The 24,294-nt window shown below is 42.0% G+C and overlaps 1 protein-coding gene across 1 annotated transcript in view; it reads left to right on the forward strand.

The window, feature by feature from the left end:
• The window catches only part of PACRG (parkin coregulated), a gene marked incomplete at both ends in the record, with an annotated part of 454,827 nt that overhangs the window by 279,946 nt on the left and 150,587 nt on the right, over nt 1-24,294 (forward strand). The window lies entirely within an intron of this gene.

Consider the following 24,294-nt stretch of genomic DNA (forward strand, 5'->3'; position numbering starts at 1 on the left):
GATGTGGTAGGCAGTTTGGAGCTTTTAAATGTCTCATCTTTCCTCTCAAGGAAAAAGTAGAAAAACATTTTTCTACTCTGAAGTTCTAATGCTTAGCAATTTGTCATTAACTAATTCAGATGGTAGGTACTGGTTAAAAATGGATACGATGGTCAGTTTATCTCTTGAAAATATATTCTTCACTAAGCTTGGGAAGCATGGATGCACTCCAAGAAATGCACAGATCTGTGCAAGTCTTTGGTGGTCGCAGGCAGGCCATGCTTATGGGTTTACTCACTGTCCTTCTGATTGCTCTAAAGCACATGAATCGTGTGAGGTTTTTTGTTTTGTTTTGTTTTGTTTTGGGTTTGTTGTTGTTGTTGTTGTTGTTGCTAACTTTGAGGTTCCAGACTTCTCACATGCATGGGAGAAGTCATCATTTGAGGCTAGTTTCTGACAGCCATGTAAATACGTTGGTAATTTAGTGGAACGCACCCTGAAAATTTTGAAACATGTTCTGCTCCTTGAGTGTACAGGACAACGATATCTAACAGAAGGCCAAGTGTACAGCAGCCCCCTCCACAGACAGGCCTGGCATTCAGAGTCACCATCGTTGAGTATAATCACTGGCTGTTATTGAGTCTGCGTCTCCCATACACTGTTTTGAACCTGGTGGAATTCTCAGAAGCTCTTCAGCTGTCTTCTGATCATAGGAACTAATTATACATTTGTGGTCTGAAGGGGAGAATGATGCATAGACACTTAAGCAAGATGATTACTCCTGGAGGAAATTAAAAACTGTGCTTCAGTAACTTAGTTTCATACTGGCCAGCCAATTGTTTTGGTAACTGCATTCTTATGTTATAAAAATTACTTATAAACATTGCTTATTCCTAATTCATATTTTTTTACCATATGGTAGCATCAAATATCTGTGCATTTACAGAAAGCCTACACACAGGAGTGACTCAACTATGGCTCATAAGAACACTGTAAACTAATTTGTATTCCTATCTGTAGATTTTAGCTCAGAGCTAAAGCTAGAGGCAGAAGTATAGAACTGGCAGAGGGAAGGGGTTAGACTGGTGTGGACATGAGGGAGGGAGGGAGGAAGGGAAGGAGGGAGGGAAGGAGGGCGGGAAGGAGGGAGGGAAGGGAGGTGGAGATGAACCTGAAAGAGATGGGGAAGGACAGGCTGAGAAGAAAGAAGCGGAATAACCATACAACAGCTATTCAAGATGTCTAGGTCAACATTTGGAAGCCTGAGTTTCACAAATATGTTCTCAGTGCTCCCATGCAAACCCACAGGATGCTCACTGATAGTATGCACAGTGCTTTATTTTGAAGTCTGCCTCCCTGTTGCTTTCCTCTCTTACAAACAAACACTAGTTTCTGAATTCGATGTTCACAAACACTGGGCCAGCCCCACATAGCTTCTGTCTTGCATAAGAACAGAGGAATAGATTTGTACACAGTGCAGTGTGCTCTTGTCTTACTGAAAAATCTGCAACTTAAACCCAAGTACTGTTTTGTATCCTTGGATGAATGGAGGCAACTGGTGAAACTCAAGAAACAACCAAATCCTTGGGTACCAAACTCGGGAGGCAGGACTGATTCAGGCACCAGACAGTCCTCTTGGGGGCTCTGGGCTGTAAAACAAAGCTGTAATTTTCCTGTTTCCTAGGAACAGCTTCTCTTTAAGTCTGTAACTAGCAAATGCCCATTCTGTATAATAAAGGTAGGGGTTGCTTGTCTGTAAGAATATTAGAGAGATCACTGTGAGAAATTCACAGCTGATCCATGCCACCATTAGTTTCAAGCACAACCAACAGCTTTGGAATATTTCCCAATGCACACATCAGAAATTTCTTGTTCAAATTGCTTTTCCGTCAAACATTATTCTGACATTTAAGAAGAAAAAAATATTATCTTCAGCTTAATTTTCTTCTTTTCTTAGAAGCCTGTCACCACAATGCCATGGTGAGGTTTGCTATGTTCTAAGGGGCCTGTTATAAAATTCGATCATTATACCATATGAATGGAATGCTCATCTTTAAAGGGGTTCTGTAACCCCAGAAATGGCTCTGTAACCCTGGATCTAGGTCTGCAAGGAATTCATCCCAGAACCTCTAGCTGTGTTAGCATTTTGTACTAGAAAAATGGTTCCACTTCATGATTGTAGATTTGTACCCATATCCTCAGAGGCATAATTTCTATTTAACTTAAGCAGGTACTTCTCACAGCATGTCATTATTTATCATTAAAATATGTCAGATTTTCGGCAATAGCACTGGGGAGAAAAATCTTAAACTAGGCTCCAAAGTATTTGAGGATGAGTTCTCCTTTCTATACATCTGCTATTCCATGCTTGTCTTTATGTAAATTAATGTCTTGTTAAACTTAGATTCAAATATATTTCTTTCAAGTCCAACCACAAAATCCTTTTAGAATGGGACCAGAGATAGATGACAGAAAGAATGAGAGAATACATCCTTTCAAATACAATGACCCTACTCTTCTGTCTGTCCCCTTGAAGCATGCACTCTAGCTTGGTTCTACCGTCTGATCTCTTTTAAAGTGCCTTTCCTGTTTTAATGTTAAATGAACATTTTCTAAAACAAGCACTGGGGGCTGAGCAATCAGGGATCCAGGCAAACCTGTTATCAGTCTCCCACAACGAGGAAAACCAGACCCCTGGGTTCATAAAGCAGGCCAGGGGGGAAATGCTGCAACTTAGGTCTTCTTCAGTCTGTTCCATTTTTATTCCTCTAAGATGTCACGTCTTAGCCAGCCCTTAACACTATCTTTGCTCTAGAAGAGGGTACTCACCTCACAGGGGACAGCTAGGGGGTAATGGAAACATAGAGCCACCAAGGACAAGCTCCCAGAGAGCAAACTTCTTCAGCTAGGCCTCATCTACTGAAATTTCCAGAGCCCCTCGAATTAGCACCACCAGCTAGGGCTCAACCCTTTAATACACAAGCCTCTGAGGACACTTCATATCTCAAACATAAGAGCAGCTTTTTGTTACAGACAGTGAGTTCATAGCCACATGGTAAAATAAGTAACCATTGTTATGCTCAGGCATGACAAATTTATAATATAGTGGTACAGAAAATGTAGCAATGCTGTATGAGCTATTATCCCACAACTTATCTAGGTCAGTGGAAGTTCTTCATGGAGTCTGGAACACAGTTTCCACTGGGTAACGACCAGCGTGACCCTCCCATATCTGTAAGATGCAGGATCTTGGTCTCACCAGCTATGGCAAGGTCTTTGTTGCACAGGGTCCATCTTACTTCCAGTGACTCCATGCTGGGTGAGTTTTCACCTAGGCTTTAAACGAAAAGATATAATGTTTTTAAACCCATCTTTTCCTTGCAAAATATTTTAAACTTAAATGTGTGACTGGTATTGGGGGATAATACAATCTTTTAAAAAGACAAGCCCATGTCAGACAGAGGAAGAAAGCCTAGATTGGCCTTCCAAGGAAGATCCAAGTTGATATCCATGTTTAGGGACCATTTCTCCCATTCAGGTACTAACCAGGCTCACCCAGGATTAGAGTCATGGTCAAACAGGATTGGGTATATTCAGGGTAGCATAGTCATTTACTAGAGTTCATTTCTCCATATTTAAACAATGAAGTTGATATGTGTAAAGTATGTTATATTGATTTTCCAGAAACTCCACTGGGGTGAGAGAAGGAACAATTTCTCTAAATCATTCAAATATATATATATTTGTCATACAGCCAACAGCATTTTACCGAAAATTAAGACAATGAGAATGTCCAGTTTACAGCTTTACCAGATGAAGCTGCAAAATTAGTGGTGTGGTGTATTACATTTGAGGAGCATGAGCCAATTAATGAAATGAACTCCCTCTTAGCTAAGCTGTGGGCTCTGACCGCAGATCAGGGCCTTTGGGAGACTGTCCTCCATGCTGCAGTTTGGCTTCCTAAGGACAGCCATAGTCCTGACCAAGTTTGCACCCTAGACATTCAGGACTCCGGGCCTCTGAGATGCTGCTGACAGGAGCCCAAGCCACACAGTAGAGATGTAATAACCAGACATCCTGCCCCATGTTGCAGAAATCAAATGCCAAAATATTTAGGATACATCTGAAACATGCACCACTCTGAGAGACAATGGGCCTAAAAGGTGGCTCAGCAGGCACAGGCACTTTCTGCTTGGCATGAAGACCTGAGTTCAATCCCAGGAATCGACTTGGTGAAAGGAGAGAACAGGCCTTTGCCTCTTATTGTCCCTAAATCTCCACTGTGGCACATGCCCCATTCTCACATAATAAATAATATAATTTAAATATCTTTTAAGTTTTGGTAGTTTGAGTTAGACACATCAATCTATATATTAATAAGGATATATTAATTTGCCAAATTTTAGAATGTTTGTGTGAGGTCTCTATCCTTGAAATTTAAGTGGCTTCGGAAAAAAAAATGAAACAAAAGCAACTTTTCATGAGGGCCTGAGTGTTCTTAGGCTGCCGGATCCCAGGTCTTCTAGATGACCCTGAGTTGTGTGGTTCTGTGAGTTGTATGGTCCTGTGAGTTGCATTGTCCTGTGAATTGTGTGGTCCTGTGAATTGTGTGTTCCTGTGAGTTGTGTGGTCCTGTGAGTTGCATGGTACTGTGAGTTGTGTGATCCTTTGAGTTGTGTGGTTCTGTGAGTTGTGGGTTCCTGTGGTCCTTTAAAATGCTGGTGAACAGAATTCTGGGTACTCATTTTTTTTTACCACAAACTGGAAAGTATAATTTTTCTTGTATAATGGTCATTTCTCCTGTAGGAAATTTGAGGTTAGTTTGGAATTAAGGTTTATTTCCTGTGAAATTCTAGCCCACTTTTAATCTGTAACACACATTTTGGGAACTTACTTCCAAGTTCCTTAGGAATCATCATGTTTATTAAATCTTGAAGCATTGAGTTGTCCTGAGTCCACATGGGAAGTTATTAAAACTGCACCCTCCCACCATTTCTGAATGTTAAGTTGGGAGTATCACATATGTATCTAGTCTAAGTACCTTCTCACACAGGTTAAAAGTCAAGTCTACACAGAATGCTAGTATCAAATACGGATTACAACTAGTTCTGACATTACTACTGAAAATGGCTTGTCAGGTAAGAGCATCCTTTCAAGCACAGCACCGCTGTAACTTTCCCATGGGACCTCATTTGGGGCAAAAAGAATAGTGGTCCATTGATTTCTTAATTCTTCTGAGACACTACAAACTAGCCAGAGAGGAAAACAAACACTTTCCATAGCCCTGAGAGCTGCCTTGGAGACCCTACGGATCCTCAGGGACTCCGTTGAAATGGAAGACTGAATTTCCTGCAAGAGTCTCTGACCAACACTGGGCAAGAGGCCCAGGTACCTCAGGCCTAAAGGAGGATTAAGGCAGTAAGTAGAGTTTACCTTGTATACAAGAATGGAAGAGGCTTTGGGCAAATCAAATAATATGTAGAAAAACAAGAAATGGGACCATATGGACAGTAGCCACAGAACAGTTCTGAAGTGCGAAGGCTCAGGCCTTTGGATCCGATTTATCCTACTTAATCCTGCTTATCAAATGCAAAGGAAAAGAAGGGGCAGGTCTGCAACTACAGTATTTCTCAGTTTCCTTAATTTAAAGAGCAGGTTGTTGGGAAAGATTAGACATCAGCAAACCTTCAGAGAACTCGTGGGAAGCTGTTTGCTCTGTATGTCTTCTGGCTGCAATTAAGTGTGCAATGTGACTGTAGCAAATTTGCACAGGAGTGAGGATTTGGTAAATGTTAGATCTCTGCACTGCTTGCCTCTGAGGGTTGTGCAAAACAAACAAACAACAACAAAAAAAAACTATAGACATATAGTTTTATGTGGTCCCTCCAAGGGTATTATGTATAATCCATTAGAATTAATGGATTTTTGTAAGGTGATTGCATGCAAAATAAATTCAAGAAATATTACATTTATTATATGCCTTGAGCAGAAACTTGACACAGAATGGCTTTTGTTGATGCTCATAAGTCCCGCTGTTTCCAACAAGTCAACATGGACAAACTTTCACGTTCACTGTTCCCACTGTAATGGTAGTTTTGGCTACTTCCTTAGACTCCTCAATTCATGTCAGAGGACTGAAGTATCTCATCACAGGACAGACCAAGCTTACCAAAAATCACTTGTCCTGGTGGACTATTGATACCCCAGCAGCAGCCTCAAAGTAGAAATGGCTTTGAGGCTACTTGATGTAGCTTCTATACTTGCGGAACATCTTTCCCCACCCCAAGGCCCTTGCCTCTCCTCATTTATTTATGGTGACTATACCATTCTTATCTCACTGCTGCCTTTGAGCCCAGGCCCAGGCTTCCTGTCACACCACAGCTAATATTCTAGAAATACGAGGTGCTAGCCAATCTGTTTATGCAAAGGGTGGCGTCTTGTGTTGAGTGGACATCCTCCACACAGCTGTCTTGGGAATGTCAGGGGCACAGAGGACTTTCATAAGGTAGGAAGAGTTTGCATTACACGGTCAAGGAAACGCTGTGCTGAGGAGGCAGCTGAGCCCAGTCTTCCTCACCTGAAGCTCACGTCCTCTTTCCAGCTCTGCAGAGAGACTACAAGTGGCCTCAGCATGCATTTTCTGTAAAGAGAACCATTGCTTTTTCGGTTAGTTAAACTTTGTGGCAGTCTGAGTGTGTGCTGGTGGCTGTAAAGGAATAACGAATGAGGACACAGACACGTACTCTGATGAAGTACTTCCATGAAGGTTACCAGAGAGTCTGGGTTCTGAAACTCTAAAGAAAGGGTGTTTAGTAGTTAACACTGTGATCATGAGGTGGATTCTCCAGCCTGTAGGATGCGGAGCAGAGGTGGGAGGGTGGGGCATGACCTTCACCAAAGGACCACTCACAAAACAGTAACCACTGTTACAACAGCTTCCCCAGGAACATCCCATCCACTGTCCTGAAGCAGCAGTGACAGTCCATGACAGGAGGCCTGACTGAACCAGTGCCACAGCATCTTGTCAGAATGGCCACTGTGATTGACACAGTGCTTTCTAACCTTGAATGGCTATCCCACGGCCCAGTCTCAAGGCCTTTGTGACATAGTTTTCCTCCAGATCAAAGAAAGAGCATCATGTCCCTTTTGCCTCCTCCTGGGCCCCTCTATGGCAGGATGAGCTGTTTTCTGAGTGAAGCCGCACTCCCTATCTGTACCCTGAGTAGAGGTCCTATTTCTTCTTTACATCTCTTTTTTCATGTAGCCCAGGCTTTCCTCAGACTTGTTACATATCCAAAAATAATCTTAACTTTCCTACCTTCTTGCCTTCCACTCCTTACTACAAAGATTACAGGACTGAGCCACGATGCTTTTGTATGCTGTGCTGAGCATCAAACCCGGGGCCTTGTGCATGCTAGGTAACCACACTAACAGGGGATCTGCACCCAGCCCCTGTATTGTTTCTTGGGTCTGTCTCTTCACCAAAGCCCAGGTAGAGACAAAGAATGCCCCACTTCATAATTTATGTACAAAGCCGTGTTTGAAATACATTTTATCCTCATCCTTCCTGCTAAAGTTATGCAGCCAAGATCTACCCTCAGAATTCCTTGATTATGCATGGTTCTAAGGCCTTGATCCTTAGGACACCCCTGTAGCTGGGAGCACATTCGAACCAGTCTTACACCGACTCAGCTAGGGCCTTTCAGGCATGCTTGCAGAGATCTGTGCAGCATGCTTTAATGTATTTGAAGACTAACACAGGTCCTGAATGAGGCTACGTGAAGATGCTCACCCAAAAGGAAACTGGTTCTGTCTTCTATTGGTGCAGAAGGTTGCATTTAATCTGGCCAAGGAAGCAATTCAGGATCACAAAGCTTTTAATGAAAAGAAACTTCTTCTACCCTGAGGTCTTAAATCACTTTTCAGGCACCTAAAACAGCATTGTTCTAGATTTTCTGATAACGAAAGTCTTTTCCTCATCTTCCTTGATATGCACATCTTTTCTGTGCAAATGGCATTTTAAAGGTCTCTTTGTGGATACTGCAAAGAAAACAAGAATGTCACCAAATGTAAATGTTATGTTGAGTCATTACTCCTGGTACAACTGAGGCAGAGTAGGGGTGGGGAGTCCGGGGGATGATGTGTAAGCATTGATCTGCCCAGGGATTGATCAGCTGACCAAAGGTCTGCAGCAAGGCTCAAAATGTTTTACTTCTAAGATCTGTGGGAAACTGAATCAGACAAGACCCAAGAGAATCTTATAGACCTTGAACTTGGCTCTCTCTCTCTCTGGCTCAACTTAGGCTGGCTTCTGCCTGAAATCTTGCCTGAGAAATAGGGTGAGATTCACCTCAGTTTCATGGTCTTTCTGATAACCTATTCACCCCTTCCAACTCACCCTGTAAGTCTGACCATGAGCCCTACTCTAGGGCTCTGTCCCAGTTAGGAGGCAGAGGAGGAGGAGGACCCCTCCAAAAGTCTGGCAAGTGTTGAGTTCCCATGACAGATGTAGCTGGCTATGGGCCCTTAAGTAACTGGTTCCTACTTCAGCAGAGCCTGTAGCCCTGTGGCTCTGCTCTCAATATTCTGTCAGCCTTCTCCTATACCACCATCATGGTAGGTTCTCAGGTTACTTCTCAGAATCCCTGCACAGTCAAAAATCCCTAAAACATGACCATTAAGCTTCCTCTTGGCCTCATGCATTGTTGATCCTACAAGGGTGGCTGTCACCTTCAGCTCTGCTTGCTCTGAGCACCAATGCTTTCTCTCCTGAGGACTTTCCGTGGACAACTCTCAGGAACACCCACTGGACCCTGGAGAGCAATTCAGTGTCAGATGGGATTCAGAGCAGAGCCCAGAGATGCCACCCTCAGCAGAGCTGTGGGTGTAGCATGCTGGACCTTGTGGTAGAATTACAATCCCTTTCCCCGCCATGCTTGCCTTGGCCCAGAAAGTCTGAGTCCCATCCCCACCCCCCCACCACACTTCCTGTTTTGGTTTAGTGTTTTTCCTGTAGGGAGTAAAGGCTGAAAACAGCTTCCCATTTTATCATCTTCCTTTAAAAATCCTGCATGTTCTCACTCTGACAGAATGGAATTGAATTAGTTCAGCATAAACTTTACCATCACTGAAGGTGGAATTGAAAAACAGAACAGACACTTTCCCTAAAATGAACTGGAAATACACTAGGTTTCCTTCCTTGCCTGCTTCCTGAGTTACAGTCCATAGACCTCTTAAATTAATATATAAATAACAAAGGACAAAAAACAGGGTGGGGTGGGTCATCGGAATAACCAGGCTCCAGACTCAGCCCTCCAAGGTCAATTTCCCCCAGTCTCCTTAAACACATTACTTTTCTATCCGCTCTTTCTGAACCATTTATATCCAACCATGTTGAGGTGGCTGTACAGTGAGAAACAATCTCTCCCTCTCACTGGATGACCTTTCAATTAAATTCTGGCAAACCAGTTTCAACTGTGCCTGTTCTGCACCTACAACTTATCTTAGATTTCGCTTCTTGAGTCTTTAGATTATCTTTATCACAAGCTGAAAAGTTACTTAATGATACAATACTGTTATTATTTTTTTAGAAAACAAAGATTTAATTGGGTCATTATTGTTCAGTGATTTTCTATTTTAAGCTTTATTTTGACCTGAAGGCAGTTTGGGTATTTATTTATACACACAGAGGATTAAGGAAAGTTTGTAGTTGTCCTAACAGAAATACTTCAATACTGTATTTTTTGTGTTTGTATATTATAAACATAACATAGAACCACCTCACCAAATGGCTTAGACGTCGTTCTCTTTAGAAACACTGAAAAATGTTTTGTCTTTTCTATACTCTTGGTGATTGAAAACTAATGACATTCAAAAGTGTTGGGTAGGTTCAGAGAGTTCTTAGGGTCAGAGCCTGTGAACTGGAAGCCTGAAGAAGCTAGGCTCAGCCACCCCATCCTCAATAGGAAGAAGAAATAAAGAAAAAAAAGAAAGGAAGGAAGGAAGGAAGAAGGGAGGAAGGGAGGGAGGAAAAGAAGGGAGGAAAAGAAAGAAAGAAAGAAAGAAAGAAAGAAAGAAAGAAAGAAAGAAAGAAAGGAGGGAGGGAGGGAGGGAGGGAGGGAGGGAGGGAGGGAGGGAAGGAAGGAAGGAAGGAAGGAAGGAAGAAAGGAAGGAAGGAAGGAAGGAAGGAAGGAAGGAAGGAAGGAAGGAAGGAAAATAGGCCTAAACACAGCTCTGTCAACAAAGTCTCTGTTGGAACAACTTCAAAGCCAGTGATGGTGGCTCAGTCCCTTCCAACCACTGATTCCTTCTTTTGCCTCATCCTGGCTTTTAAGGACTCCTGGTATCACACAGGATCTACTCAGGGGATGAGGCTAACCACTTTAAGGTCAGCTCAGCAAACTGCTACTTTTAGTTTATTTTCCTGTTGTGAGAAATGGCACCACAAAGCAACTTGAAGAAAGGGTTTGCTTTTGTCCCTGATTCCAAGATACCACAATGGAGGTAGAGAGTCTTGAGGGTAGGAGCTTCTGTAGTCAGGAGGCAAGCAGAGGACTATGCTACTCTCTGCTCATTTTCTCCTTTCACTCCTTCTAGGACTGGCCTATGAAATCACACTATCCATCCTTAGGGTGGGTCCCAGAGGTTTATCCCCTAGCTAATCCTAGATCCTATCTAGTTGACAGGCACTATGAACTATCACAGGAACCTTAACTCTGCCTACAAAGCCATCCCACGGTCATGACAGGATCAGCACTCAAATGACAGATGAGAACTTGGGGACATGTTAGAAGTGAGTGTTCTAGATGTAGCCATCTAAACCTTTATACCTGCCCAACTGTGGCAAGGAATGTGAAGCCATATTTAAGAGGACACAGAGTTAAGTCTAACTACAGAGTGAAGCTGACCCTGGACTCCTGAGGTCAGCTCTGAGTAGCCCAAAGTTGTGCACAGCCTTAAGTGCACAGGCACAAGACACAAAGTTCAAAGATGTCTCTTGCTCTTGGAGTAATTCTCTAAGATTGAGTAATAATAATAATAGTATAATTAGATAATATAATTGAATATATAATTAGTAATTATCTAACAATTAAATGATTTATTTATAAGTGAAGAATGAAAACCAGTAGGTTCACTGCCTTTCTAAAGGCTACCCTCGTGATGGGAGCCCCGGGCTGGATTAGCCAATGGTGCGTGTCTTCTTGCTGTTTAGTCCTCCATACACTCAGCATGCATCAGTTTCTAAGATATTTGAAGATTTCCTATAATCACACAGAATGGAATGAGAAGGATGGAATATTAGTTTTGAAATTCTCATCTCTACCTTACATGTGAACACACTGAGCACTGAGTTAAAATGACTCACCCAAGTCAGATGGCAGAACAAGCCAAAGCCAGCACCTAAAACATTACAGATACTAGCATGACACTGAGCCAGGACACTCCAGAGGTAAAAAACACTGGCTTCCAGAGTTGGTGTTTCTGGAATGCCGATCGATAGGTTTGCTTGATGTGCGGCAGACAGAGGAAGCTTCACTGGCCCTCTGTCCACTGTTCAAGCCTGTTGCTTACCTGCACACACTCCTGTGCCTACAAGGCAAAGTGTTTTCAGATTGTCACTTTCTACAGTGGTGTGCAATGTTAGACTGGGAAAGTATTCTCAACACCTGAGCATACAGCAAGTGTGCCTAATTTAAAATACCAAAGAGGGGCCGGTGAGATGTTTCAGTGTGAGGAGCATTTGCTACCTGGCACCCAAAAAACCAGGGTGTGGCCTCCCATATTATGGAGGATGGATACAAGAGGATTACTGGCACTAGCCAAGCACCAGGGTTAGTCACTATAGATAGAACAAGACACCTGAAGTTCCCTGGCCTCTACATCCAAACCCACATGTGTCCATATACCACACACACACACACACACACACACACATACACACACACACGAGCGCTGCACATACACATGCATGTACAGGCACATACATATACCAGAACAAAGCAAAACAAACATTGAACAGAATTAACTGCTAGAAGACATGGAGCCTTGCAAATAATGCACAAGGTTATTTTATTTTTTTCTTTTAATCACAGAAAAATTCCTTCTCATAATTATGGATAAAATGGGTGCCAGATATGGACTGGGTGTTTCTAGAACAGTGTTTATCCCTAGTGGATATTTGGAGAAAGTACTAAAAGAGTTTTTACCCTGTTTGATTAAACCTAAGATGAAATGAAGTGTTTGTATGCTTCATCTTTTGTATATCACTGAGAGACTAAAAAGTGTTCCTAATTAAACCGTGGAACAGTCGTTCAGGAAAAGGCTAAGACAGTGGGATGGCCATGAGTTTGAGGCCAGCCTATTCTAAAGATTAAGATCCTATCTCAATAAACCAAACCATAGCAGAAAAATCTAAATCTATGAAAAGCAATGGAATCTGTTGTCTAACCCAATCCTGAAAGTGAGGCGTCCCCATCTCAGAAGCAGGAAGAAGGTAAGAAGAGCCTTGCTGCCTGTACTACTTTAGAGAACTCCCCAGGATCACCTAAAACAGTCCTCACAGAAAAGAGCCAGGGAGGCCAAGTGAAGGAACTCAAGAAAACTTTAGAACTTTGCCATGGGCACCCAAGCTTCAAGCCTACATTAGTTTAATCCTAAGTGTACTTATTTTGTTTTCTAGAAAAAAATACTAAGATGTCCTTTTTGGTTTGTGGTTTTGCCCACTGTATCTTTCTGTTGGGTGGGAAGGAAGAAAAGTAGATCCTAACAGCAGACAAAACAGGCAGCCATCCATAAGTACAATGGAATCTCATGAGTAGGATGTGTGAGACCTTGGGGACCATTAGACACAGAAATCATTTGGAATTCAAGGTGGCTGCAGATGTCAATATTTCCCCCATGTGTGTACAGAAAATCAGTAGACAATTAAAATGGGGGCCATGTGCATGAGCTTTGGTATTTTAGATGTGTTGCTCTCCAGAACAATGAATTTGAAATCGTGACCCTAAATAAATGGCAGAACTTCAGTTCTTCTTTACAAATCAGAACAAGATAATGAGATGTGATAGAAATATTAGGGGAGGTACAATGAAGCAGACACCACACGATGTATATTGTAACATTGTAAAGGAAGCAAATAACTCAGCATTCACATGGCACATTGGAAATGGGCAGTTTATTTCCTAATACTTACCCATTTTAAACTCACAACTCAATCATTGCTTGACTGAAAAAAAAAAAAGGATTGTATTGTATTGGTTAGTGATGTCTCCTGTTTAATTCCAAGTTACTATGTAGGGAAATTTTAAATATCAATAATATATTGTAACTGGATAATTTTAATAGAACACAGAATAAAATTGAACCTCACTCTTAAACACAATTTGTTTTGTTTTGTTTCTAAGCACAGTTCCTAATGAAAAGCCCATTTGTTTTAGGAGGACTGGCTCCATGTCTTTAGCCTGACTGATATTCCCCCAACAGGCTTCCTGAACACAACAGACATGCAGTTTAAAAATGGCCTCTACCATTTGTTCTCCACAAATCAATATTTTGAGATAACTACAGTTGTAGTTCCTACAGGAAAACAAAAAAAATCCTAGTCCTGGTAATAACTCATGGAATGAACATCCTTATTTTATGTGTGAAGTAATTGAAAACATGTACTTATCTCTGTTTATCACCACATTACAGAGAGCTGTTTCCCTGACCCTATTTCTGAAAGCCAGTCTCCTGTTCTTAGAACTTTTTACCCACTTTTAACAGAACTCTATTGTCCTATTAAATTTCTCTCGATTTCCTACATTTTAAAAAGAAAGCATAATTTACTCCTAATAAAACATGTCCAGAGTAATAAAATTGGTTATAAATTAATTTTATATTGATATAACTAAATTTCTCTAAATAAATAATCTCTATGCCCAACACACAGTGTCCCAAGCATTCCTGTTAAAGCCCAGTTTCACAGTGCTAAAACTTCCATTATAAAAACCTGTGAGATATAATTTAACACATTTTTAAAACTTAACACCGTTCGATTGCAGTGGGAAGATAAATTCTAATTACTATTTAATTTCTTGGTTGAGAATCTCCAGCATGCATAATACAAAATTGACTCCAAATTTATGCAATTAATATTAGCACTTAGCCCATTCCTTTAGAAAATGCAATAACTCAATTTATTTAGCTCACAAAAAGGCCCAACCAAATAAAAAGTGCTTAAAGTTTGGAAAGTTTAAAAAGTGGCCATTAATATAGTCAAGTGGTCTGCCACTGGTACGCTGGTGCCCACTGGTTTACTCTATGGCCACTGAGAACATGGTTACCCCACAGGCAGTGAGATACTTGAGGCACTGCTGGCCAGGCTTGTAACTGAACCCTGTGATCGGTATGCAGACCCAGTAAGGAAACCTAGAAAGTGTTTTAGGCACCAATGGTAAAACAGCCAAACAAAAGCAACCTAGGGAGAAAGTTTACTTTGGCTTAGAGTTTGTTCTCATCACTTTTCTTTTGCTACAATAAAACACCAGAACAAAGAGGCACATTTTTTTAAGCTTTTAATTGGACCTTCAGTTCTAGTTCCTGAGGGTTGAAGTCCATGATGGTGGAATAAAGTAAGGGCATGACAGCAGGAACATCTCAAACCAGATGACAGAGTCCATGTCTCAGAACAGGAGCAGAAGCAGTGAGCACACTGGGAATGCCACAAATCTTTTGAAACCTTAAAACCTGTCCCCAGGGACACAGCTTCCCCAACAAGGTCACACTACCTTGTCCTCCCCAAAGAATTCCACCAACTAGGGACCAAGTCTTCAAACTATGAGCCTATAGAGGCCACTCTCATTCAAGCCACCACAGGCTTCCTGGTTATAGCTCATCATAGAGGGGAAGCTACAGAAACAAAAACTTGAGGGAACCAGTCACTTCCATCCTCAGTCAGAAGCAGCAGATTCTCATACTTGCCTGTGCTCAGCTGACTTTCTCCACTTTCATACAACTCAAGATGCCCATCTTAGGGGATGGTTCCACCAATAGTCTTCAGGTCTTCACACTAGATAGATAGATAGATAGATAGATAGATAGATAGATAGATAGATAGATAGATAGATAGATAGTTTAGATAATTCCTCATAAACATTCTCCAAGACTCTTAGGATATTCTAGATCATGTCAAGTTGACATTTAAAACCAACACTGCATACAGATTTTTGAATTGATTATTTCTTGCCTAAACTTTGTTTTCTAATAATGTAAATCCAAAGGAATTGTTCTACCAACCATACTTACAGGGTAGATAGTCCTCCGTTTTAAATTCATAAGGAGATTTTTTTCTGTTTGCTAATTTGTCTTTGGGTGGTTTTGTTGTTGCTGTTGTTGTTGTTAATAGTGACAAACATTCATTTGTTTTCTCTACACTAGATTCTGAGGTTAGCTCTTTTCATGAATCATCTCATTTAATCCTTAAACCCAGGAGAGAGGAAGTATTCTTCATCCAATTTAACAGATGAGCAAATGAATGCAGGGAGATTAAGTAATTTGCACATTGACAATCAGTTCATAAAAGGACCCTGATGGCATTATTCAAATGGAGAGAGAAATAAACAGTGATAACTTCCATGGTTTTTCCCATCTCATGAATACCCAGCCTCTTCACCGCACCTAATTAGGTATCTCATTACCGTGCATTAGACAATTGTTCGGATAAACTGATTTCATTCTTCCAGTGTTTAAACCAGTCATGTCCGACTGACGGCACCTCTAGACTTGCAGCTTTTCCACAGTTGCTGTTGTTCTAATCCTGTTATTCTTTGTATAAGTTTGAGATGATTCGGAGCAATTACAAGAAAATGCACCTTGGAGAGAAGAACTGACAAGGCTTAACCAGGAAGAGACAAGACAGGAACCAATTGGGGGAGATTAGTTAGTCACTCACAATGATCAGGGGGGAAAATGCATGGGGCAGGGGGATGGCTGTCTGAGAGGGGCAGGGGAAAGACTCAGTGGTTAGATTTCTACCTGCACAAGCTTGTGGACCTGAGTTAGATCCCTAGCCACAGAGAAAAGATGGTTGTGACCTTGTGCATGCCCTTAATCCCAACACTGTTGGTGGGCAGAGACAGGAGGATTACTGGAGTTTGCTGGCCACCAGCATAGCTCCAGTTTAAGTGAGAGACTCCGTCTGGAGGTAACATGGCAGAGGGTTATGGGGCAGCAACCTTGGTGGCCTCTTCTGACTTCTCCATGTGCATATATGGACATGTATGTTCCTGACAATGTGCATGCATCATACACACACTTACATAAGAAAAGAATTAGCATTCAGTATCATTAAGTATGACCTAGCTTTGTATATATACCATGTGTGATATTGAACTTGGGTGGAAACGAGACTCAGATTCAGCCTTTGGGCAGTAGTGTGGATTTTTCAGTGCTCTAGGTTAGACAGGAGCTCTACTGAATACATAGCATGTACAACACAGTTAATAGAGCATGCCTTGAGTTCTGCAGAGTTAATAAATCTGATCCCAAATGTCCTTGCACACCATGATGTGGGCATCCTTACTGCAATGTTCCCATGGATCAGAGCTGCTCCTGTGCAGCAATCTGTCCTTTGGGTAAAGACAGTTTTGCTGACAGTGTCTGTTTCTAAATGGACGTCCTCATCATCAGCAAGACTTAACTAGAGATGGTTTCGGAGAACTGCAAGAAACCCACTTTGGAGAGAGGTTTACAAAGTCTGCCTATTGGAAAGTGGGAACAATTGTAACTTCTGAAAATTAAAAAAAAAAACAAAAAAGTAAACAATAGTGCAAGTATAGGTACTTTTTTTTAGGTTTTGGGGAGATTAATGACTGATAATTATCAAGAAAAAAGAACAGGTTCTGTCTGAACCCATTGCAGCACAGGAAACCTTTCAGGCTACTGGGTCTTGGGGAGGCCCAGTGCAAGTCCCTGCAGTTGTTCTGTAACCATGTGTACAATGTCAATGTCACACTCTTAGGGTAGCATCTTATAGCCCTTCTTGTTTTCTGGCTCTTAGGTTCTCTTTTCTTCCTATTTTAAATGCCCCGGAGCCTCAGAAGGATGACACAGACGTCCTGTTAGGGCTCAACACTGAGACAGCACTTGTTCTCAGCATCCAGGTCGGTGAAATCTCTGCATTCACAGCAGCTACTTGCAAAAAGAAGCCTCTCTGCTTAGTGCTGAGAATAGCTTCTGTCTTTGGGTATAACCATAAGTATTTGAAAGACAATGCTGTTCCTTGTCAATTCAGCTAAACAACAGTGGTTAGGTCCCTCTCAGGGCCTAAAGCTTTGGGGTTGGGTTATAGTACCAGATGTGAATTTCCTCCTGTGGAGCCATCCTCAAGCTGAAGCAGAGTAGTTGGTTGTCTCCATAGGCATTGCGCCACTATGGTACTCACGGACATGCCCTACCCAGCAGGTTGGTGTTATAGTTGACTGAGTTCACAGCTAAGTGAATCCAGCTCCCCCACCCCATACACTACATATTCCCTTTCAGCACTGTGGAAGAAAATGAGCAGGGAGGAAGCTTCCAGCTCAACCCCAGCTTAATTTCTTATATATTCCCATCAAGGGATTGTATCCTTGAGTCAGGATTTCTTACTGACACTTGGCTAGGCTGGCTGGCCCATGAGAATACACACACCACAGGAGTTACAGATGCAAAAATGAGTGTGAGGGTTAGGATCTGAACCCAGATCCTCATGGTTGCATGGCAGGCACATTGCCCACTGACCTGCCTCCCTCTTACCTCTAGCTGTGATTGTTTTTTATCCTGGGATATATAGGAATCATGCTCATCTCACTATGTATAAATATTAATAGTTGTTGGTAGCTCTCTGTTTTCTGAATTTTGGCTCAGTACAAGTGATACGGTGTGAGGTCAAAGCTGTCCATACAAATTAAGTGAATGTAGGTCCGCTGTCTCTACAGGATGGAATGTTAGATCAGTGCTCTGGCCTGAAAGCAAAACATCACCTTAACAGAACACTGTCAACACATCCCTGGGCTTGCTGACATCTTGATTATTTCCTCTCCTTTTTCTGAGTATCATTTTATTGGACAGGGAATAGCCCAACTGTCTGGATTCAGTGTCATGTCTCATAAGGCCAAAGAAAATCTTGGATTATTTGTAAGAGTCCTTTACCAGACAACTTTTTAAAAAGACTGCAATGGAGTCATCTTTCAATGTTTACTTTTCCTTGCACCTAAAAATTCAATCACTTCTCTGTCTTAATACTTTTTTGTTTGCAACTTTATTTACACACACATACACACACACACATACACACACACACACACACACCCTTCTTCTAGCAAATGTGTTTGCTAGCCCACCTCCTCTGGGACAATCAATTCCTTCCTTTCCACTCTAGCAGCAGAAATCAGAATATCTCTCCCAGTCCTAGTGGGAAAAAACCTCTGGCTCCTCTAAGAAATTGCTGAACAAAATTGTGTAGTATTTTGTGGCTTTCTGGTCTTCAATTTTAAAAGGTTGAAATCTTTATAGTTGCATGATATTTGAGTTTTAATTTTTAATGATTTGAAAGCTTGGATCCTATGTGCATGGGATGAAAGGCACCATAGTAGTAGAAATGGGCAGTAAACCAACTGAACTTTGGGAGGCAAACACATCAATATTTCTACGTGTATTTTGGTTTTTAGTTTTTGTCTTTAACTTTTAAACTTTTTTCTCTTGGTTCACAACTTGCATGCTTACTTCTCTGGGTTCTGTAGAGCCCATTCATGAGAAGATGCTTGGGTAAGGAAGCACAGTGAAATTTGAACATTGGACCCAGTATACAAAGTCAAGTACACAATCAAATGCCTAGAAAGAAATGAAACATAGCGTGGTAGACTGCTCTTGGAGCACTCCATGGAGATTTCTGGGTCATGTAGCTGAAGGCTTTAAGGCCTGCAGGAGCCTGGGAAGAACTGGCCCCAGGTATTTGCTACAGATGGAACTGTTCCCCTTCTTCTGACACAGATGCCACATGGAGAGCTTCCCTTCCCTCCATCCTTCCTTTGTTCCCTGCAAGTCACTGAGCACCAGGCATCACACTGTGTGGAGTACCATGTGTAGACCTCTGATCTGAACAAACATTTGGTTATGTGTGCTGTTTCTCAGTTCAAGGTGTCCATGGTGACAGTGATTGTGACAATGGGTGCTCATTTGTACTGAGGTATATGGATATATATTGTACATTATACACAAGGCATTTGTGTCCAGGGAAGCCTTGACCTGGGCTGGAGAGAACAGCCAGATCTTGTGGGCATGCATTGATCTGAGAGTCCTGGTAATCACACTGTTGTCTTCACCATGGTCTCCTTATTTGCCAATCATCACAGGAGAGCCGGGCAGACAGGAGTGGAGCCTGTAAAACCTTCGGCTTACATGCTATTCCTCATGAGAGTTACTGAGCTACCGAGGCAGCCTCAAATGTGTTGCACAGGCAAGACAGTGACTTTGGAGGACGAGGCTACAGTCTCTGAGAGGTCATCCAGGTGGTCAGCAGAATTGAACTTAGTTATACCACTGTGCTCTGGTGACTTGGGCAACCATAAGCCAGGCATTCAATCTTTCTGGCTATGTATTTCTTCAAATATGTCAAACAAAAATGGCTCTGTCCCCATTCTGGCAAGGCCTTCTGGAACACATACACCATGGCCTCAATTCAACTCTTCTCCTCTCCTCAAGCTCAGAGCAAGTGGTCATTACAGTTGAGCCAAACATCCTTTCAGCTTCTCACCACCCAGTCTGGGCAAAACCCTTTGTTCCAGAACCTTCCCCAAAACAGAAAGACGAGTTACCCTTTCCCTCCAACCGTAATTAAGCCCACCTGCCCAGCTCATGTCTCACTGAAGCTGCTAGAATCAATAATTTCTGCTTTGTATGATCCCCTTGTAAACACTGACAAAATCAAAGTGGTTTCTATACCAGGACAAGGAACATTGAAGTAGCTGCTCCCAGTAACAAGCCCCTTACAGAAATATGGGGTAAATGCAGGGAGCCTGCCACTTCTATGCATCACGAGGCATTTGCACAAACAATATTCACACAGCTGGTTGTGCTGCCTGAGGCAAAGCAACATTCAACCTTTAAGCTTGGGAACTATAAATTTACCAGCTATAGGAAGCTCCGTGTGCTGGGTTTAGTGTCCAGTTCAGTGCATTCAAGGATGTGTCTTTGTTTTTATATTTAACCTTCTCCCGTCAGCCTGCCTGTGATCGGTGTCAGATAATTTGTCCCAGTGTCACAGAACCCCTTATTTACTGTATTTGGAGTAACATATGTATCATATTATTAAATTCACTCAGGTTTTTTTTAAGTGAATAGTTGAAGGAGAAAGATTCCGGGGTGATGGTGGGCTGGAAGCACAAGGGACCTGGCTTTCCACATGGACCGTAATTACCCTTGCAGAAAATTCCTCTCACCCTGAGAGCCCAAGGTTTGTGACTTTCAGGGGAAGGCCTCAGCTATCATTTGTGATCACTTTTGGTCCATTTCAATTGCAAGGCAGCAACCATTCCTCTCCCTGACTGCCCTGTGCTGGGCAGCTGGGCACACACTCATGGAGCAGCTAATATACAAAGAACCTGGCCTCCCAAACCCGTGTATGTGGGTTCTACTTGCCACCGGCTACCTCTAACCTTGGAGTCAAATGTCCATGGAAGCAGCTGCTCCTGGACCTCTTTCCATTCTTGTCACAAGCCTTTTCCCTACTTGGATAAAGCAATTTCTGGTACCATTGCTTCACTTTTATTTTCTCTTGATCTCCTTTGGAAGCAAGAATATTTAAGAAATCAAGCATATGATGTATATCTTCCTGGGGGGAGGGGCAAAGCATCTAGAAGTCACTGCCCATGTCTGAGGAAACACGTAGCCTTCATAACCATCAAAGTAGACTTTAAGTATATGCCTCAGTCTGATGAGCAGTGTGTGCCAGTACAACAATCAAAAACCAAACATCAAAATAAGGGTGGCTGGAAAGAGGGCTCAGTAGTTAAGAGCACTGTCTGTTCTTCCAAAGGACCTGGGTTCAATTCCCAGCACCAACATGGCAGCTCACAACTGTCTGTAGCTACAGTTCCAGGGGACTTGACATCCTTCTCACACCAATGCACATAAAATGGAATAAATTATTTTTAACAAAAGATGGTAGAGACTAAAAAAAAAAAATCAGTAAACCACAGAGAAGTAAGGAAACTGGTATTTTATCATCATTGAATTTATATTAATTTTATGTCCAGCCTCTAACAAATTAAATCATGAAACATGCAAATAAATAGGAAAGTATTACCAGACCAGGCTGTGTGTGGCACAATGCGTATGTTCCACTTGTGAGCCTCGGCTTTTCCAGAACACCATAGTTCAGTTCCCAACACCCACTTAAGGTAGTTCACAACCGCTGTGACTCTGATTGCTAGGACATCCAATGCCCACCTCTAACCTCTGTAAATTTTTAATATATTTTAAAATTTTTTTAATTTTTTAAATTTTTGAAAATATTATAAATTTTTATGTATTTAAAATATTCTAAGTTTTTTTAATATTTTAGAAGCCCCTAAAAAAGTGTACTAAGAAAGTTAGGAATGAAAACTTCCTAATTATCCTGAGCTTAGCTCCTCTGACAAAGCTAAATAACACAAAGGAACAAACATAGTTAAGCCAGTTACAATGCTTTGTTAAGAGATAAGAAAATTACACAGTTTATTGGATTTTAGTTAAGAATTTTGCTCATCAGTGATCGTTAAGCAAATGTTCTTAAGGGACTTTGTCATTTATGTAGTAATATTTTTTAATATCTCTTAAATAAAACGTAAATAGATGCTATTTATATTTTTATTTGATATAATATGCTATTTGTTTTCGTGCATAACATAACATGCTATTTATTATCACTGCAACAGCTCTTCCATTTTAACACCGTGGATAAATGAGCCCAGAGAACATATAAGCCAGAACAGAAAGTCAAATACTTATGACCTCACTCCCAGAATAGATAGAAAATATTCAGACTCACAGCAGCATAGGCTACAATTGTGGTCGCCCAGTGGGGAGAAGTGGCAAGAAATGACTTGGTGCAAACTTTTCACTGTACGTTCTAAAGGTCTAATGCATAGTGACTATAGTTGGAAATTCTGTATTGCAGACTTGAAATTTGCTAAAAGTAGGTGTCAAATGTTCTCATACCACACACACACACACACACACACACACACAATTATATGAGGTGATAGATATAGTAATTAACTTGATTATGGTAATCACTTCACAATATATGCATATAAAAATTGCACTGTGTGGCTTAACTGCATATTATTTTTGTTAATTATAGCTCTCAAAATCTGCAACAGAAAGATTTTTTGTAAAGCATTATTTTGTAGGTTCATTACATGAACATTTTAGGACTTCAGGGGACACAGAGAGAGAGACATGGTATTTACATTTCCTGGAGCTGCATATTTATGTGTGTGTGCTTAGTGACTCTTCCCAGGCAGTAAAGCTCCCTAACAGTGACAGATCTAAGGGGACATCCATACAGACAGAATAGAGGGACTGGTTGGACTGTGTTTCCCATTGCCCCCAACCAAAAGCTCACACAGGGTAGTAACAGCCTCACGACCAGCGCTGGTGTAAGCAGTGCCTTCTCGCTAACAAGCTGGCAGGGAAATGAGCTGGGCCCCGGACCTGGGGTATGACTCTGTGGACAACCTGCCCACAAACATGAAGGCTTGAGTTTGCATACCTAAGACACACACACAACAGGGTGTATCTGGAACCCCAGACCTCCTACAGCAAGATAGGAAGATAGGACACAGAGGAGAATCCCAGAAACTCTTAGGCTGGCTAGTCTGGCATGCACAGCTATAACAAGAAATATGGTGCCTTAATCTAGATGGCCGGGGTTGTCCTCTGATACACACACACACACACACACACACACACACCCCATATCATACACACCACACACGCACGCATACCCACAGAAAGGGGGAATGTTAAAAATAGCAGGATGAGGGTGCAGTTTTATAATACTATCTATTACCACAGCCACCTGTCACTAACATTCAGCCAAATCCACATAGCAAGCAGGGCCCCCGTCATCCCCTCCACGTTCCATTCTATTCTAGGGAGATCACTTGATAAAGAAAACTCTGGTGTCCCTCCATTCATTTCCTCTTTGGGCCTAACAAGATCCGATAGTTCTATGAGAGCCCCTCACTGTACCCACACCCTAAAAGCAAGCTAGCAAGCTGCTTCAGATGCCACAAGCTTCACGCCACTGAAGTCTATGCCAGGCTCTGGAGACCACGCCCTCCACAGTCAAGCCCTCCCACCTCTCAGCCTGAGACACAGACATGATCTTCAGGACCGGGAAACATCATGAATGGGTTTTAACTTGTTGGATGGCATTCCTAATAACGTTCTACTTCTGAAGTGATGAGCTAGCAGAAGAACACAGAGTTTTTCTTTGGAAAAGCATGCTTAGGAACACAGTAGACCCAAGAACAAGGACGGCGGCTCAGGTATGAGGCAGGTAAAGTGTCAGCTGCGGCTTAGCAATGACATTTTGAAAGAACCGAGTGAGAGGGAATGTCTGCTGGCGAGCTCTTCTTATGATTTAGGTCAGAGCTTGAGCGCCTGCGCTAGGATTACACCAAGAGAATAGAGATGAAGAGAAGGCTTGGAAGACGGCACTTGAAAACTCCGAAAACTTTGCCAAGGGTGAATATCCAGAGTAAAGATAACTCAAATCAACTGGGAGCTCAGGCATGGTGATACACACTGTATTCCCAGCTAGAGAGCTGAGTGACCCTGAGGATCACTAGTTCCAGCTCAGCCTGAGAGGCGTATCAAGGCCTGTTTTAAAAACACATAATATAGGAAATATGATACATTAAATATTTGCATTTAATTATAGAGAGAACACTTGAATAACATGTGTGGACATGATCATGGATTTGATTTATTGAAAAATAAGAAAAAGGAAAGGAGAGAGGGAGGGATGTGGGGAGGGAGAAAATCTTGAGTGTCAGGACAGTCATGCCATTTTAGAAATCAAAGGGGCAGGTGGTGGGGCCAGGTGTTGATTTCGGCCCTAAACATGGTGTGTTGAAGGCATAGCCAGGACCCCAGGGCAGAGTACTTAGGGGTTGTTGGAAGGGTAGGCTCACCACACTGGCCATTTGGCAGTCTTTATCTCACCCCTTCTGTTTCCCAAAGAGGAAAGAATTCCATCTAAAGGATGGGTGAGAATGTGGTTGCTTTGGGTACAGAGGAATAGGAGGA

This window comes from Micromys minutus (assembly GCF_963924665.1).
Source record: "Micromys minutus genome assembly, chromosome: 30".
In the NCBI taxonomy this organism is placed as follows: domain Eukaryota; kingdom Metazoa; phylum Chordata; class Mammalia; order Rodentia; family Muridae; genus Micromys; species Micromys minutus.